Source organism: Muscardinus avellanarius (assembly GCF_963383645.1).
Source record: "Muscardinus avellanarius genome assembly, chromosome: 3".
Taxonomy (NCBI): Eukaryota; Metazoa; Chordata; class Mammalia; order Rodentia; family Gliridae; genus Muscardinus; species Muscardinus avellanarius.
In genome coordinates, this window is record NC_137788.1 from 89,122,622 (window position 1) to 89,137,545 (window position 14,924).

The following is a 14,924-nucleotide window of genomic DNA, read 5'->3' on the forward strand; positions in this document are numbered from 1 at the left end:
GTGTATGTAGAGAACATACAGGGAATATTTATTAGATGAAACTATTCATGAAAGTGATAGTGTATCTTTTTTTCTGATTCAATATGTTTTTATTATAATAAAAAGTATATTTTCATTTGCCATTTCTTTTTTTATTTTATTTTTTATTGGTGCAATGTATTCATACATCATAATGATATAAAGAAAATATTTTTGTAGACATACATGCACACATCGCCCAGTTAGCCCCTACCCAATCCCTACCCCGTTCCCTCCCCATCCCTCCTTTCCATGCTTGGCTTAGTGGTTGACATCTAGTTTTATAGCAATTTACCCAATATTAACGATGATAATCTCACAAAACAGTTTCATTTGTCTGGTACCAAGCTTTTGATGACTAAAAGATAACAGTTCAATATTTCTTTTTGCTTTCTTTCTTACCAGAGAATATTTTTTTCTTTTCTTTTTTTTTTAGGTGAAGCTATCATACATTTATTTATTTATTTTTCAGAAAAAAACTATCCTGATATGGAATATGAACTCTAGATACCCAAAACAATCTCAAAGAAGAACAAAGCTAGAAGATGTATATTTTCTGATTTCAAACCATATAAAGCTACAATAATTGAAACAGTGTAGTACTGTTCCAGAGGCAGATATATAAACCATTGGAGTTAAATAAAAGCCTAGAGATAAATTCTTCCATATATTGTCAAGTTATTTTTGACAAGGTTTCCACGAACATTTGGTGGAAATAATAATCTTTTAACTAAATATTGTTGAAAAATAATAATTACATGGAAAAGAATAAAATTGGACCCTTACCTAACACATATACAAATATTAACTCAAAATAGATAAAAGACCTAAGTATAAATCTTAATACTATAAACTTTTAGAAGAAAATCTGGGTCATAAAACCTCACAACATTGAAATTGGCAGTGATTTCTTGGATATGATTTCAATGGCACAGGCAACAAAAGGGTAAATAAACTCCCTAAAAAATAAAAGAAAATATTGTATATCCAAAGACAATGTAAACAGAGTTAAAAGTTACTGATAGAATGGGATAAAATATTTCCAAATGCTATATTTGAAGGTATATTAATATTCCAACTAGAAATCCTAAAAATTAGCAACAATAAAGGCAAACAATACCATTTAGAGATAGGTAAAAGACTAACATAAATAATGAATCTCCACAGATAACCAATCTTAGGTGTCTGTTGGATGGAAAATCTTGTTTCTCTGGTTCTGGTGTGTGTTACCTATTTCTTCTTTGTAGTTAATCTCTTTGAGTATTTTCTCTAGTGCTGGTTTTGAAGACATAAATTCCTTCTGTTTCTGTTTGTTGTGGAGGCTTCTTATTTCCCCATCTAATTTGATAGAAAGTTTTTCTGGGTAGGAAATTTTGGGCTGGAAGTTGTTTTCTTTCAGAGTTTGGAATATGTTACTCCAAGCCCTTCTGGCTCTCATGACTTGGTTTGGGAAGTCTGGAGTGATTCTAATTGGTTTGCCTCTGAATGTCACTTGGCCCTTTGTTTTTGTTGCCTTTAAGATTCTCTGCTTGGCTTCCACATTGGTCATTTTGACAATTATGTGGCGTGGGGATCCTCTTCTCCGATCCTGTCTAAAGGGAGTTCTATAAGTTTCCTGGACCTGTGTATCGACCTCTTGCTCTATGTTTGGAAAATTTTCTGCTATTATTTCCTTGAAAAGATTGTTAATCCCTTTGGTTTCACCTTCTTTTCTCTCCTCTATTCCAATTATTCTTAGGTTAGCTCTCTTAAAATGGGCCCATATTTCTTCAATGTCAGATTCCTGCTGTCGAATTTTTTTTTTCTAAATTAGAAACTATGTGTTCATTTTTTGAATGATCATCTCCTAGGAGCGAGATTCTATTCTCCATGTGGTCTAATCAGTTGTTTGTGCTTTGATTTGAGGCCTTTACTTCATTAATTGCATCCTTTATCTCTCTTTGGCTCTCTCTGAATTCTTTTCGAAACACCTCTATTATTTCTACAGTTATTTTCCTGATTTGATCTTCTAGAAATCTCTGAATTTCTGTTTTATTGGGTTCTGATGTTGTGGGGTTGTGGGCATTCATTGCTCCATTGTTATTCCTCTTTCCCATGATTTCGGGAGTTTGTGCCTTCTCAGTTCTTCCTTGGGTCACTATGACTTCACTTAAGGTGCTGTTGATCTCTAGTCTATGGTATCTCAGTTCCCACTACTCCTTTACTGGGTTGTATCGCAGAGACTCAGACCCTGGGAGTCAATCGAGGCTGCTTTAGACCATGGGGGGTGCCAGGTTGGGCGTTCTCCTATGGTGTAATATCTCTGCCACCACCACTCCCACACTGGGTCTAGTCCCTGGGAGTACAGTACTGGGATTTCTCCTCTAGGGGCCCCAATTTGACTCACTGTTGAGTGCGCAGATGGAACTGTCGTGGACTCGGTGAATTCGCTGCTGCTGCAGCCGGTAGCAATATGGCGCTGCTGCTGTGCCCTCGGCCGTGAGGCTGGCATATTTCTTTTCTGTTTTTGAACTCCATTCTGGGTCCCTGCAGGGTGCACTGAGCCCAGCCCCTGGGAGCTTTAGATGCTCCCTGCGCCGAGAGATCTGCCGAATCCCGCCTGGCTGTTCCACAGCGGCTCACCTCAGCTCGCTGTCCGCCGTTCCTCTCTGGAGCTTGGTAGGCTGTTGAGTGTGTTGGTCTGGTGCCGTCCGGTGAACTCGCCGCTGCCGCCAGAAGTAAGGCGCTGCTGCCACGTTCTCGGGCGTGAGGCCAGCGTATCTCCTCTCTGGTTTCTGAACTCCGTTATGAGTTCCCTTCCTCTCTGGAGCCTGGTGCTGCAAGGCAAAATGGCGCCCGCCACTTCACGCCGAGGCTCAGGCTGCAGCACTGCGGTCTGGTTTCTGGTGTCTCGTTTTTCCAGCCCTCTTTTTCTCTGTCCTTTAAAATTACATTCTTTGTTTCTCTGCTGATGGTGTTTTCTGGCTATGAAAGGCACTGATTTTGTGGTAATAGAGATTGGTTGTTAGCGGGGCTCGTAAGCCCCGTTTTGCTCCGTCGCCATCCTCCCCGGAAGTCTCGATAGTGTATCTTAAAGAGTCTTATTAGAGGGACTGGAATAAGAGAAAGTCAAGGGCAAATCACAGGTGCTCAAACCTATTACTTCTTATGTGTTTCTGACACTCTCTAAGCAGTCTTTCAAGTCCCACAGGCTCTAACATTACTAATATCAAAATCCGGTAGTATCATCTTAACTGAATGCATTGAGGATGCGGGGGTGTATGTTAGAAAATCAGTTTAACATTTTCTTATGTGCTTTAAGAATCAAGTACCAATTTTTTATGACCATGAATGAGATATAAACAGAAGAAGACATACATAGAATACTAGTTCTCACCTGAGGATTCTTTGCCCTTTAGGGTGTTTTTAGCAATAACTGCATACAGTTTTGGTCTCACAACTTGAAGGAAGTAGGGCATTACTGGAGTCTACTGGATAAAGGCCAGATATGCTACTAAACATTCAACAGTGTACAAGACAATTCTCTCCCCTCACAAACAATTATCATGCCCAATATATTAGTAATCCTGAAGTTTAGAAGGTCTAAACTAGGGCCACTGAAAATTAGCTTGTCTTTTCAGCAATTCTGAGTTTCAGAAGAAAATGTTATAATTCTCTTCTAAGTTTACACTTTGAATTCCCCTTGTTTCCCCTATGTCCCTGTCCCAAAAGCACAAAAGCTATGCTTACAAACCAAACAGGTACTCCAATGAGACAGAACCAGATGGCAATGAGAAACGGGAGAGCCCTCTCAAATCTGAGAAACTAATGAAGGCAGTGGTAGCTTGGAGTTTGAGTTTCCTATACAGCAATGGAGGAGGTAGGGTTGGGAAATTTTTCACTATGTGAAAGGAAGCTAGAAGAACAATTTGAGAAAATATTTTGTGTGCAAGTGTCTGGGGCAAGGGTATGCAGGGAGCTGGATGCTCTGGAAGTAAAGAAAACATGCACAGACTTTTTTTTTTTTTTTTTTTGCAGGTCTGGGGATGGAACCCAGGGACATTTGACCTCTGAGCTACACCCCCTGCCCTATTTTTATTCTTTATTTTGAAACCGGGTCTCACTGAGTTGGAGAAGGCCTCACTAAGTAGCTGAGGCTGTCCGCGAACCACAATCCTCCAGGTCTCAGCCTCCCGAAGGCTGGGATTACAAGCGTGCACCACCACACCCGGCTCATGCACAGACTCTTGACCAGCACCTGGGCCCAGCCACTAGGAACCTTTGATATCCTTAATATCACCATGGAACCTCAGCCACCAACATAAGATGTGGTTCTGGCCTCTGAAACAAGAGGTCTGTGGAATTAACTATTACACAGCAGAGAGTATGAGGACATAAATCTGCACATCAAATTCCAAAACTCAATGAAGAAAATGAATCTAAGAAAGTTATTTTACAAAAAAAAAATCAACAGAGCATAAATTTACTCTAGATAAGTGATCCCCAACTGAGGATGATTTTGTCATCCAGGGGGCCCTCAGCAAAGGGATGGAGAAGTTTTGGATGTTTCCACTGGTGAAGCTGTCACCTAGGAGATAGAATCCATAGATGCTGGGAAGCATCTTACAGTGCACAGGACAGCCTACTACAACCACGAGTGATCTGGCCCAATAGATCAACAGTGCTGAAGTTGAGAAACTCTGCTCTAGATTAAATAAACACAATAGAAATGTCTAACATCCTCAAGAGGGTAATTGAGAAAATAAATTTTTAAATGAGATATTTTGAAGCTGGGTATGGTGGCACATGCCTGTAATCTCAGTACTGAGGAGGCTGAGACAAGAAGATCACAGGTTCACAGCCAGCCTCAGTAACATAGTGAGACTCTCAGTAACTTAATAAGTCCCTGTTTCAAAATAAAAAATAGAATACAGCTGAGATGTAGCTCAGAGACAGAATGCATCTGGATTCAATCCCCAACACCATAAAAAAAATTTAAATAAAAATTTTGAAACAAGAGCAGAGAAATATAACAAATGAATGTAAAATAAATGCATAAAATGTTAAAAAATAAAATACTGTCATTATTATTTAAACATTCAAATATGATAAAGTCTAAAAAGCATAGAAAATTAGTAAATTATTCTAATTAGTAAATTAGAAAATTATTATGCAGTACTGAAAAACTTTATCAAGATTCAGAAAATAATAATTAAAAGATTCAAAACAAATACAAAAGAGCAGTTATAAGGCTTAAAAGAAAAATTAAGAGCCTCTGATTTACTTATTTATTTATTTATTTTGCGCGCGCGTGCATCTGGGGATGGAACCCAGGGGCATTTGACCTCTGAGCCACACCTCCTGCCCTATTTTTTATTCCTTATCTTGAAACAGGGTCTCACTAAGTTGCGGAGGGCCACACTAAGTAGCTGAGGCTGTCCGCAAACCGCAGTCCTCCAGTCTCGGCCTCCCGAATGCTGGGATTACAAGCGTGCGCCACCACGCCTGGCTCGAGTCTCTAATTCCTAAGAGTAGCTCAATGGTATCAGAGGGAATAGTGTTCATACAATATTCAAATACATTTTGGCTCTAATTGTTTAAAAATGAAAGTTGTAATTAATTTTTTTAAAAAACATACTAAATCCAAACATGATTAACTAAGATAAATCTGCATCTTGACATTTCAGAGTAAATAGCAAAAAGATCACAATGCACAGAGGAAACTCGTAGAGAATAACAAAGAGTGAGTACCTATGAAGTAATAGCGATTATATTTTTCTTAACATTTTCATTGTCAGTACATTTCTTATTAATAGCAATAGATGCCAGAGAATAATTAAATAATATCTTTTAAAATCTTAGAGAAAATAATGCTCAATGTAAAATTTTCTGCTAAGTCAAAGTATTTTTTTTTTTTTTTTTTTTTTTTTTTTTTTGCTGGTACTGGGGTTCCTGGAAGCCCTTCTACCTCTGGGCTACACTCCCAGACCTATTTTTACATTTTTATTTGGAAACAGGGTCTCCTAAGCCAGCACGCGCGGCTGGCTTCAAACCTGCGCGATCCTCCTGTCTCTGCCTCCCAAGCGCGGGGATTACAAGTGTGCGCCACGACGCCCGGCTGAACCAAAGTATTTTTTAAAACCATGAGCAAAATAAAAATACTTTCAGGCAATAAGAATATCCAGAGATTTTATATTGATAAGAATTTATGCATTTTCAGAGACACAAAGGTCTGTATAGATATGTAATATATACCCATTCTTCCAGAAATATACATAGCCTTACATGTATAATTGTATAAAAATATATATGTGTGTATATATAATGTACGTATATAAAATTTCAGCTTTGAAACTAAGACACAAAAAAGAAGAAGTATGTAGAAAACTATCACTTTAACAGAAAAAAAGAGAGAAATCAGTAGAGAAGAAAGGAAAGAAGGGGGAAAAGAAAAAAGGAAACAAAGAAAAAATATGATAACCATAAAACATAAATAAGATAGTAGAAATATGTCTGACTATATCAGTAATTGCAATAAATGTAATTAGATTAAACCACACTTTAAACAACAGAGATAACCAAGAATAAAAACATGTCGGGCGTGGTGGCGCACGCTGTAATGCCAGCATTTGGGAGGCTGAAACAGGAGGATTGCAGATCAAGGACAGCCTCAGCTACTTAGTGAGGCCCTTTGCAACTCAGTGAGACCCTGTTTCAAAATGAAGAATAAAAAAAAATAGGGCTGAGAGTCTCACTCGGAAATAGAATGCCCCTGGGTTACATCCCCAGTACCACACATACAAAAAAAGAATAAAAACATAATCTTGCACAAGAGTCAATTCGAGATGAATCAAAGACTTGGGAAGCAGACCAGAGACCTTGCAGCTCCTTGAAGATGGCATAGGTCCAACACTGCAACACATAGGCAACAGGTAAAAACTTTCTCAACAAGACCCCAAAGGCACAAGAAACTAAAAGGTGGATCAATATATGGGATTGCATGAAACTGAAGAGCTTCTGTACAGCAAAGGAAATTATCAAGAACCTCAACAGAGAGCCAACAGAATGGGAGAAATTTTTTGCCAACTATTCTTCTGATAGAGGACCAATAACTAAAGTATAGTGAATTTAAGAAACTCCAGGCTAAAAAACAAATAACCCAATCAAAAAATGGACAAGTAAACTAAATAGACACTACACAAAAGAAGAAATTCAAATGGCCAATAAATGTAAGAAAAACTGAGCTTTCAACTAATTCCAGTTAGAATGGCAATTATTCAAAACACAATAACAATGCTGGCAAGGATTGTAGAGAATGCAAATTAGTGCAACCACTTTGGAAAACAGTATGGAGGATCTGCAGAAAAATGGGAACAAACCTACCATATGATCCAGCAATACCGCCTCTGGGTATCTACCCAAAAGAATGAAAACAAAACTACCAAACTAGTGTATGTGTACCTATATTCATAGCCATACAAGTCACAGTTGCCAAACTATGGAACCAGCCAAGATGTCCATCAACAGATGAATGGATTACAAAACTATGAAATACGTACACAATGGAATTTTACTCAGTCATAAAGAATAACAAAAACATGTTACTTGGTGGGAAATTGATAGAACTGGAGAACATTATGCTAAGTGAAATTAGTCACAAAAAGTAAGAAATAGGATACTCTCCCTAATATGTGGAAGCTAGGGATAAAAAGGGTCATAGGAGGAACTCTAGACAAAGGAGGAGACACCATAGATGAGAAAATAAAGCAATCTAACTGAGGGGGAGGAGGGGGGAGAGGGAAATCTCATAATGTACATGATGTAGATTCATAAACATAACAAAATCAATCACCAAGCCAAACACGAGAAGGAGGGAGAAGGAGGGAATGGGGAGGGAATTAGGGAAGGGCTAGTTGAGTGATGTGTGCATATATGCCTCTACCATTTGGTATACCATTAAGATGTATGATTATAATGAGCCAATAAAAAGTTTTTAAAAATAAAAACAAACTGTTTACAAGGAACATATTAAAGTTAAGGTATACAGTAGTTTAGAAATAAATGTCAAAGATATATAGCATGACAATATTAATCAAAATAAAATTCATTTTCAGATATGAAAATGTTTTAGAAATTAATATTTGATAAGAAATTGTAGGCACTAAATAATAAGCAAAGAATGTTGCTCTAAGAAGTTACAATAATAACATGTATACATCTAACAGTTTGGTCTCAAATTTATAAAACTTTAACAGAATAATGAGAAGTATACAAAATAACACTGATAGAGACTTATAAATATTTCTATCAGAAACAAAGTGAGGGGAAAGATTCAGAAAATGTATTAGTAAGTGTTCTCCACAGAGACAGAACCAAATAGTATACATAGAGATATATAGATATGAATGGAGATTGATTAGGAAAATTGGCTCCTGTAATTATGGAGACTGAGAATTGTAACAAGAGGCTAGACACCTTGTAACAAGGTAGACACCTTGGATGTTGATAAAATAGCTCAATCAAAGAAATCCTAGAACAAGGAAGGCTAAATGGTATCACTCTTAATTGCTCTTAATCCAAAATCAAAGGCTTGAGAATCTCTGGAGTAGAAAGTACACATCCTGAAGTCCACAGAACCTGAAGAACCTGGAATTCCAATGTCCAAGGGCAGAGAAGGGTATCCCAGCTCCAGGAGAAGGAAAAATAGAATTCACCCTTCCTTTACTTTTTTATTCTGTCTGGGCCTTCAGCACATCGTACAGTGCCTACTTTCACTGAGGTGGAATTTCCCCCTCAGTCTACTGAGTCATCCCAAACTCCTCCAGAAATACTCTTGCAGACACACCCAGAGGTAATGCTTCACTAGCTCTCTAAGTAGTCCTTAATCCAGTCAAGTTGACACCTAAAGTTAATCATCATAGAGAATTCAGAAAACACAACTTGACAAGCTTAATCTAGCAGACACATAGACAAATAGAATCCTGTAACACACATAAGGAACATTTGTGCATATATGAATCATTTGCAGAACAAATTCTACAGAACATTTGATAAATCTAAGAAAGTACATGCTAAAACTTTTATATGCCTACTCATTAGCTGCAAAAATATTCTTGACAAAAAATGGGCAGAGGGAAGACAAGTGAAAGAACTATATTTCAGTATATTTACTCAACACTGTTTCATCAGTGTTTACTGATGGAACATCCAGAATGTTCCATATTTCCAACTAGTTTAAAAAAATAAACTTGCCAAATATCTCCCACATTTTTTTTTGGTGCATTGCAGTCATACATCTTTTATTTATTTTTTTTTTTTTTTGGTGGTGGTGGTGGTGGTACTGGGTTCCTGGAAGCCCTTCTACCTCCGGGCTACACTCCCAGACCTATTTTATACTTTTTTTTTTTTTGAAACAGGGTCTCTTAAGCCAGCACAGCTGGCTTCGAACCTGCGCAATCCTCCTGTCTCCGCCTCCCAAGTGCGGGGATTACAAGCGTGCGCCACCACTGCCGGCGTGCAGTCATACATCTTAATGAGGTAGAAGAAGGTAGAGTCATGTATTACAAAACTATAAGATATATACACAGTGGAATTTTACTCAGCCATAAAGAAGAACAAAAATTGCACTGTTTTGGGAGAAATGGATGGAACTGGAGAACATTATGCTAAATGAAATTAGTCACAAAAAGTAACAAATCGTATGTTCTCCCACGTTTCTTATATGTTTTTCCAGATGCCTTCACACCTTCCCCAAATAAGAAGCAGAAATCAGCTTTGAATAATTTAGTCCTGAATAGGTGTGAAATTCTTTGATGCATAGTGTGGTTGTTGTTTTTGTTATTATTTATTATTACTATTATTATTATTATTATTATTATTATTATTATTAGCTAGAGAAATCTTTAAGGAACAAAGTTGTCACAACTTCCTTAGAAGATCAGTTTATTTATAGTGCCTATCCAAACTAGTTAATATCAGTGGTTCTAGGTTTTGTTCAATTTCAGGAACTCAGAATTAGGTGCAGATACACTATTTTAAATCCTTTTCCCACTTTAAAAATCCACAAAACAATGCATCTGATAAAAAAAATCTAGAGGCTGAAGAATAAACAAATAGGACTCAAGATGCTTCTAATTTCTCTCAGTGGTAGTAGCATAGAAAAGATCACTTTGGACATGAATGTAACTCCATTTTTTTCAAAGTCCTTACCCTCTCAGAGCATGAATTTTCTTCTCTATAAAAACAGAAATTATGCATCCTAATGCTAATCTCCCAAGACAACGGTGAAGATGAAACGGCATGATGTTCACATGTGCAGCACAGGCTTAGTACATAGGGAACACTGTGTGTCTGTGTCTCTGTAGAGCTCATGCCGGGATACTATGCAAGAGACTCCAAAGCAGCTGGGGACTGCCCCTCCTCAGAGGAGCACCTCATCCTCTGAGCCAGTCCCCCTGTACCCATCAGCTTTTCCATCCCTGTGAACAATATACCCCACAAGAGCAACTTAGAGGAAGAAAAGTTTCCTTGGGCTTACAGTTTTGGAGGTTCAGATTGTAGTCATCTAGCTCAAAGGCAGAAACCTAGCATCAAGGCTTAGTGGAGGGATGCTGCTTTCTGAACTGCTACATCAGTTTTCTGACCACTTCACAGTCTTCTGTGCTAGAAAATTGGCATCTTAGATTCTGAAATAAAGAATATGTAGTAGGTATTAATGCCTACCAGGTTTAGATACTTGAGGGGTTTCATAGATTCATTTGGAAGATACAGGAACTCACATCAGAGCTTCAAGGCCATTTGATTCAGGAGAATGAGTTAAACATGTTTTCTTTTATTTTCCATTCTCACCAGTGTTTTAATATCACTAAATGATGAAAAACGGTAGAACAAACAACTTGCATCACAGCACAAAGATCTAAGGAGAGTTCTGATTATTCTGCTCTTTAAAAATGTAGTAAAAATTTACAATCTTACAAGATAAAAAATAAGTGTAAAATATTATTGTAAATTTTCTTTTTTAACCCATTTTACCCATTATATGAGAGCAGCATTATATCTCTAAGCTATACTCCCAGCTTTTTACTTTGTACTTTGAGTCAGGGTCTCGCTAAGTTGCTGAGGCTGGTCTCAAACCTGCAATCCTCCTGTCTCAGTCTCCCAAGTGCTGGGATTACAGATGTGTACCAGTATGCCTGATTTGAATTCTTAAACGACAATACCCTAAATTCAATATAGTGGTTTATAATTTATCTGAGTATTTCAGTTAATGATCTTTAACACAATACTCCTATAATAATAACACTCAGCTATGTTTGTAAAGATAAAAACAGACTGCAATATGAGGAAGAAAAAAGAAAAAAGCTGACATGAAAACTATATCTATTTAGATATATAGGTGCTATTTTCAATAGATTCTTTTTCTATTTGCTTATTGGTGAGGCTTGGGGGATTTTTTCTTCTTATCTCTTGAAAGATTTAAAACTAGATAGTTATTTTCCCTCACTGTCATGTTTACCAAGAAAATGATTCCCAGCATCTTCTCAGCAGGCCACCAAATCCCAGAGATAGCTTAAAAAATAGCTCTCACACAAACCTTATATATGAATTTTATCAAAATGCTCTCTGTCCCAGCTTCCTTTTGATGCAATAAGGGAAAAATACTACTACCTCCCTCCCAGGAACTGGGGAAAATATCAAAGGAAATCTTTTCAATTGAAGGAAAAAGAACACATTATACTGATAAAGTCTTCTCTTTTGCTAGGCCATAGGCTCCATGAAGACAGAAACCATGACAGCATTTATATTCACAATCTCTTCATCACAAGTCCAGTTAACATTGCACTCTATTAACTTATCTAGACTTGAACTACATTTCTTATAAGCACAGACTATATGACTTTACCAGAGTAAAATTCAGACAATAGAAAGCACTCTGGCTCATAAAAGTACTAAAGGGCTCCTACAATTATTAAAAGGTAGCAGAATCTAGGTTTTAGGGGAGTACTCTAACCCTCAGGATCAATCAACTGAAAAAAGCTACCAGTGTAGGAGGCTGCTGACCACAGGGCCACCCTGCCTCTGGGTCTCATGTCCAGGTTGAGTGCAAGAAACAGAACCACTAGAAATGATGTAGAATATGAAATTCGTTGGAGGACCTTATGTAATTATGTGAGCAGTTAAATAATTTATGTATAACTATTGTTTCTGTGTCTGGTGCTGGAGCCTCAGGCCAGCAGGACACAGATGTGAGAAAGACAGATGTGAAGCAGGATATCTCAAACAAGTGCCTGCAAGAGTAAGCTGGAGCCCTCAGAAAACTGGAAACTACACTGGTCTCTTGCTGCTTCTAAGCTTCCAGCCACAGTGATGGGAGTTCCTACAGGAGAAACTGACACCATTACAGGAAAACTTGGCTCCCACCTTGGAGAGACTTAAAGAAGGATATAGTGGGGACCTGAGGAACTGTAGGTTCACTGACAAGGAGGGCCAGCAGGCTGAGATGACATGTACCAACTGTCACAGTGCTTGTGACCTACATAGACCTGAACATAGAAAAAATATGCCTACTGCTTCAACTCCACCTCCAAATCTCATGTAAGAACTCATAGTCAAATCAAGCATTATTCAAAGAAGAGAATTCTGAAACAAGTTGAGCAATACAACAGAAGACAAATCCGCTACATTTTGCCAAGTAGATGCCTTGTGCCTCACATAAATATAACTAAGGACAAAAATCACATAATCATCTCGATAGATGCTGAAAAGCACTTGACAAAATCCAACAGCCATTCATATTAAAAGCATTGCAGATAACTGGAATAGAAATAATTTACCTCTAAGTCATTAAGGCAATATACAATATACCCAAAGTCAACATCATATTGAATGGAAAAAAAAAAAAACTGTGGGAATTCCCTTTAAAATCATGAACAAGAGGAAGATGCCCAATGTCACCGCTCCTTTTCAATATAATCCTTGAGACTCTTGCCAGAGCAATAAGATAAGAGAAGGATGTCAAAAGAATTCAAACAGGTAAAGAAGAATTAAAATTATATTTATTTGCAGATGGCATGATCCTATATCTAGAAGACATAAAAAGTTAAAAACTCAACCAAAAGTCTATTAGAGATGATTAACAAGTTTGACAAGTAGAAGAATACAAAATCAGTTTAAAAAAATATCAGCTTTTGTACATGCCAACCATAAACCCACTGAGAAAAAAAGATCTAGAAAACAATTCCACTCACATTAACCTAAAAAACAATAAAATCCCTAGGAATAAACCTAACCAAGGATGTAAAAGACCTCTACAATGAAAATTATAAAACTCCAAAGAAATAAATTGAAGATCTTAGAAGATGGAAAGATCTTTTTTGCTCCTGGATAGGCAAAATAAATATGATCAAAATGGCCATTCTACCTAAAGTGATTCACAGAGTCAATGCAATCCCTTTCAATTACCAATGCCATTCTTTATAGACCTAGAAAAATCAGTTTTAAATTTCATATGCAAGGCAAGGCTGGTGCTGGGGCCTCCGAGGCCGGGATCGGAGCCTGCCAAGGGGTTAGGCCGGTGTCGGGGCCCATGAGGCCGGGATCGGAGCCTGCCATGAGGCATGGCCACTACTAAGGCCTCCGAGGCTGGGATTGGAGCCTTCCGAGAGGGTAGGCCGGTGCCGGGGCCTGCAAGGCCGGGATCAGAACCTGCTGTGAGGCTAGGCCGGTGCTGGGGCCTCTGAGGCCAGGATTGGAGCCTGCCAAAGGGTTAGGCTGGTGCCGGGGTCAGCAAGGTCAGGATCGAAGCCTGCCATGAGGCAAGGCCAGTGCTGGGGCCTCCAAGGCTGGAGCCTGCTGAGGGGTTAGGCTGGTGCCGGGGCCAGTGGCTGGCATCGGAGCTGCCTTGAGGCAAGGCCACTACTGAGGCCTCCGAGGCCGGGATTGGAGTTTGCCGAGGGGTTAGGCTGATGCTGGGGCCAGCAAGGCCGGGATCGGAGTCTGCCATGAAGCAAGGCCGGTGCTGGAGCCCTTGAGGCCTGGATTGGAGCCTGCCAAGAGGGTAGGCCAGTGCCGGGGCCAGCAAGGCTGGGATCAGAGCCTGCCTTGAGGCAAGACTGGTGCTGGGGCCCCCGAGGCCAGGATCGGAGCCTGCCGAGGGGTTAGGCCAGTGCTGGGGCCAGCAAGGCTGGGATCAGAGTCTGCCATGAGGCAAGGCCGGTGTGGGGGCCTCCGAGGCCAGGATAGGAAACTGCCAAGGGGTTAGGCCGGTGCCAGGATCAATGAGGCTGGGATAGTGCCTGCCTTGAGGTGCTGGGGCCACCGAGGCCTGGATCGGAGACAGCCGAGGGGTTAGGTCGGTGCAGGGGGGCCAGCAAGGCCAGATTCAGGGCCTCCCATGAGGCAAGGCTGGTGCTGGAGCCAGCGAGGTCTGGATCAGTCCACCAGGTGGCCAGGCTACTACTGGGACTGTCAAGAGTGGGATCGGTACTTGCAATGCGGCATGCACAGAGAAATATCACAGAAAATAAAAACCAGATGCTTCCCCTAATTAGCAAGAACTAGGAGGAAAGGAGTAACAGGAAGAGGTCGAGTTATAGAAAAGGCCCTATAGCGAAGCAATTAAGGTGACCAATCAGAGGGTATGGGATAGGGGAGAGTGGAACCTCTAAAACTCAGAAGGTACGTAAAGTTAATCACCAATCAAGCATGGATCAAGGGAGGGGGAGAGAATGGGATGGGGATTGGATGAGGGATAATTGGATGATGTGTGCTTGTATATCCTCTCAAGTCTTGTATTCCAATGTGATGTATGATTGCGATGCACCAATAAAAATAAATTTTTAAAAATTTCATATGGAAAAACAAAAGACTCAGAATAGCCACAGTCATTCTTAGCAATAAGAACCATGCAGGAGACATCATGCTTCCTG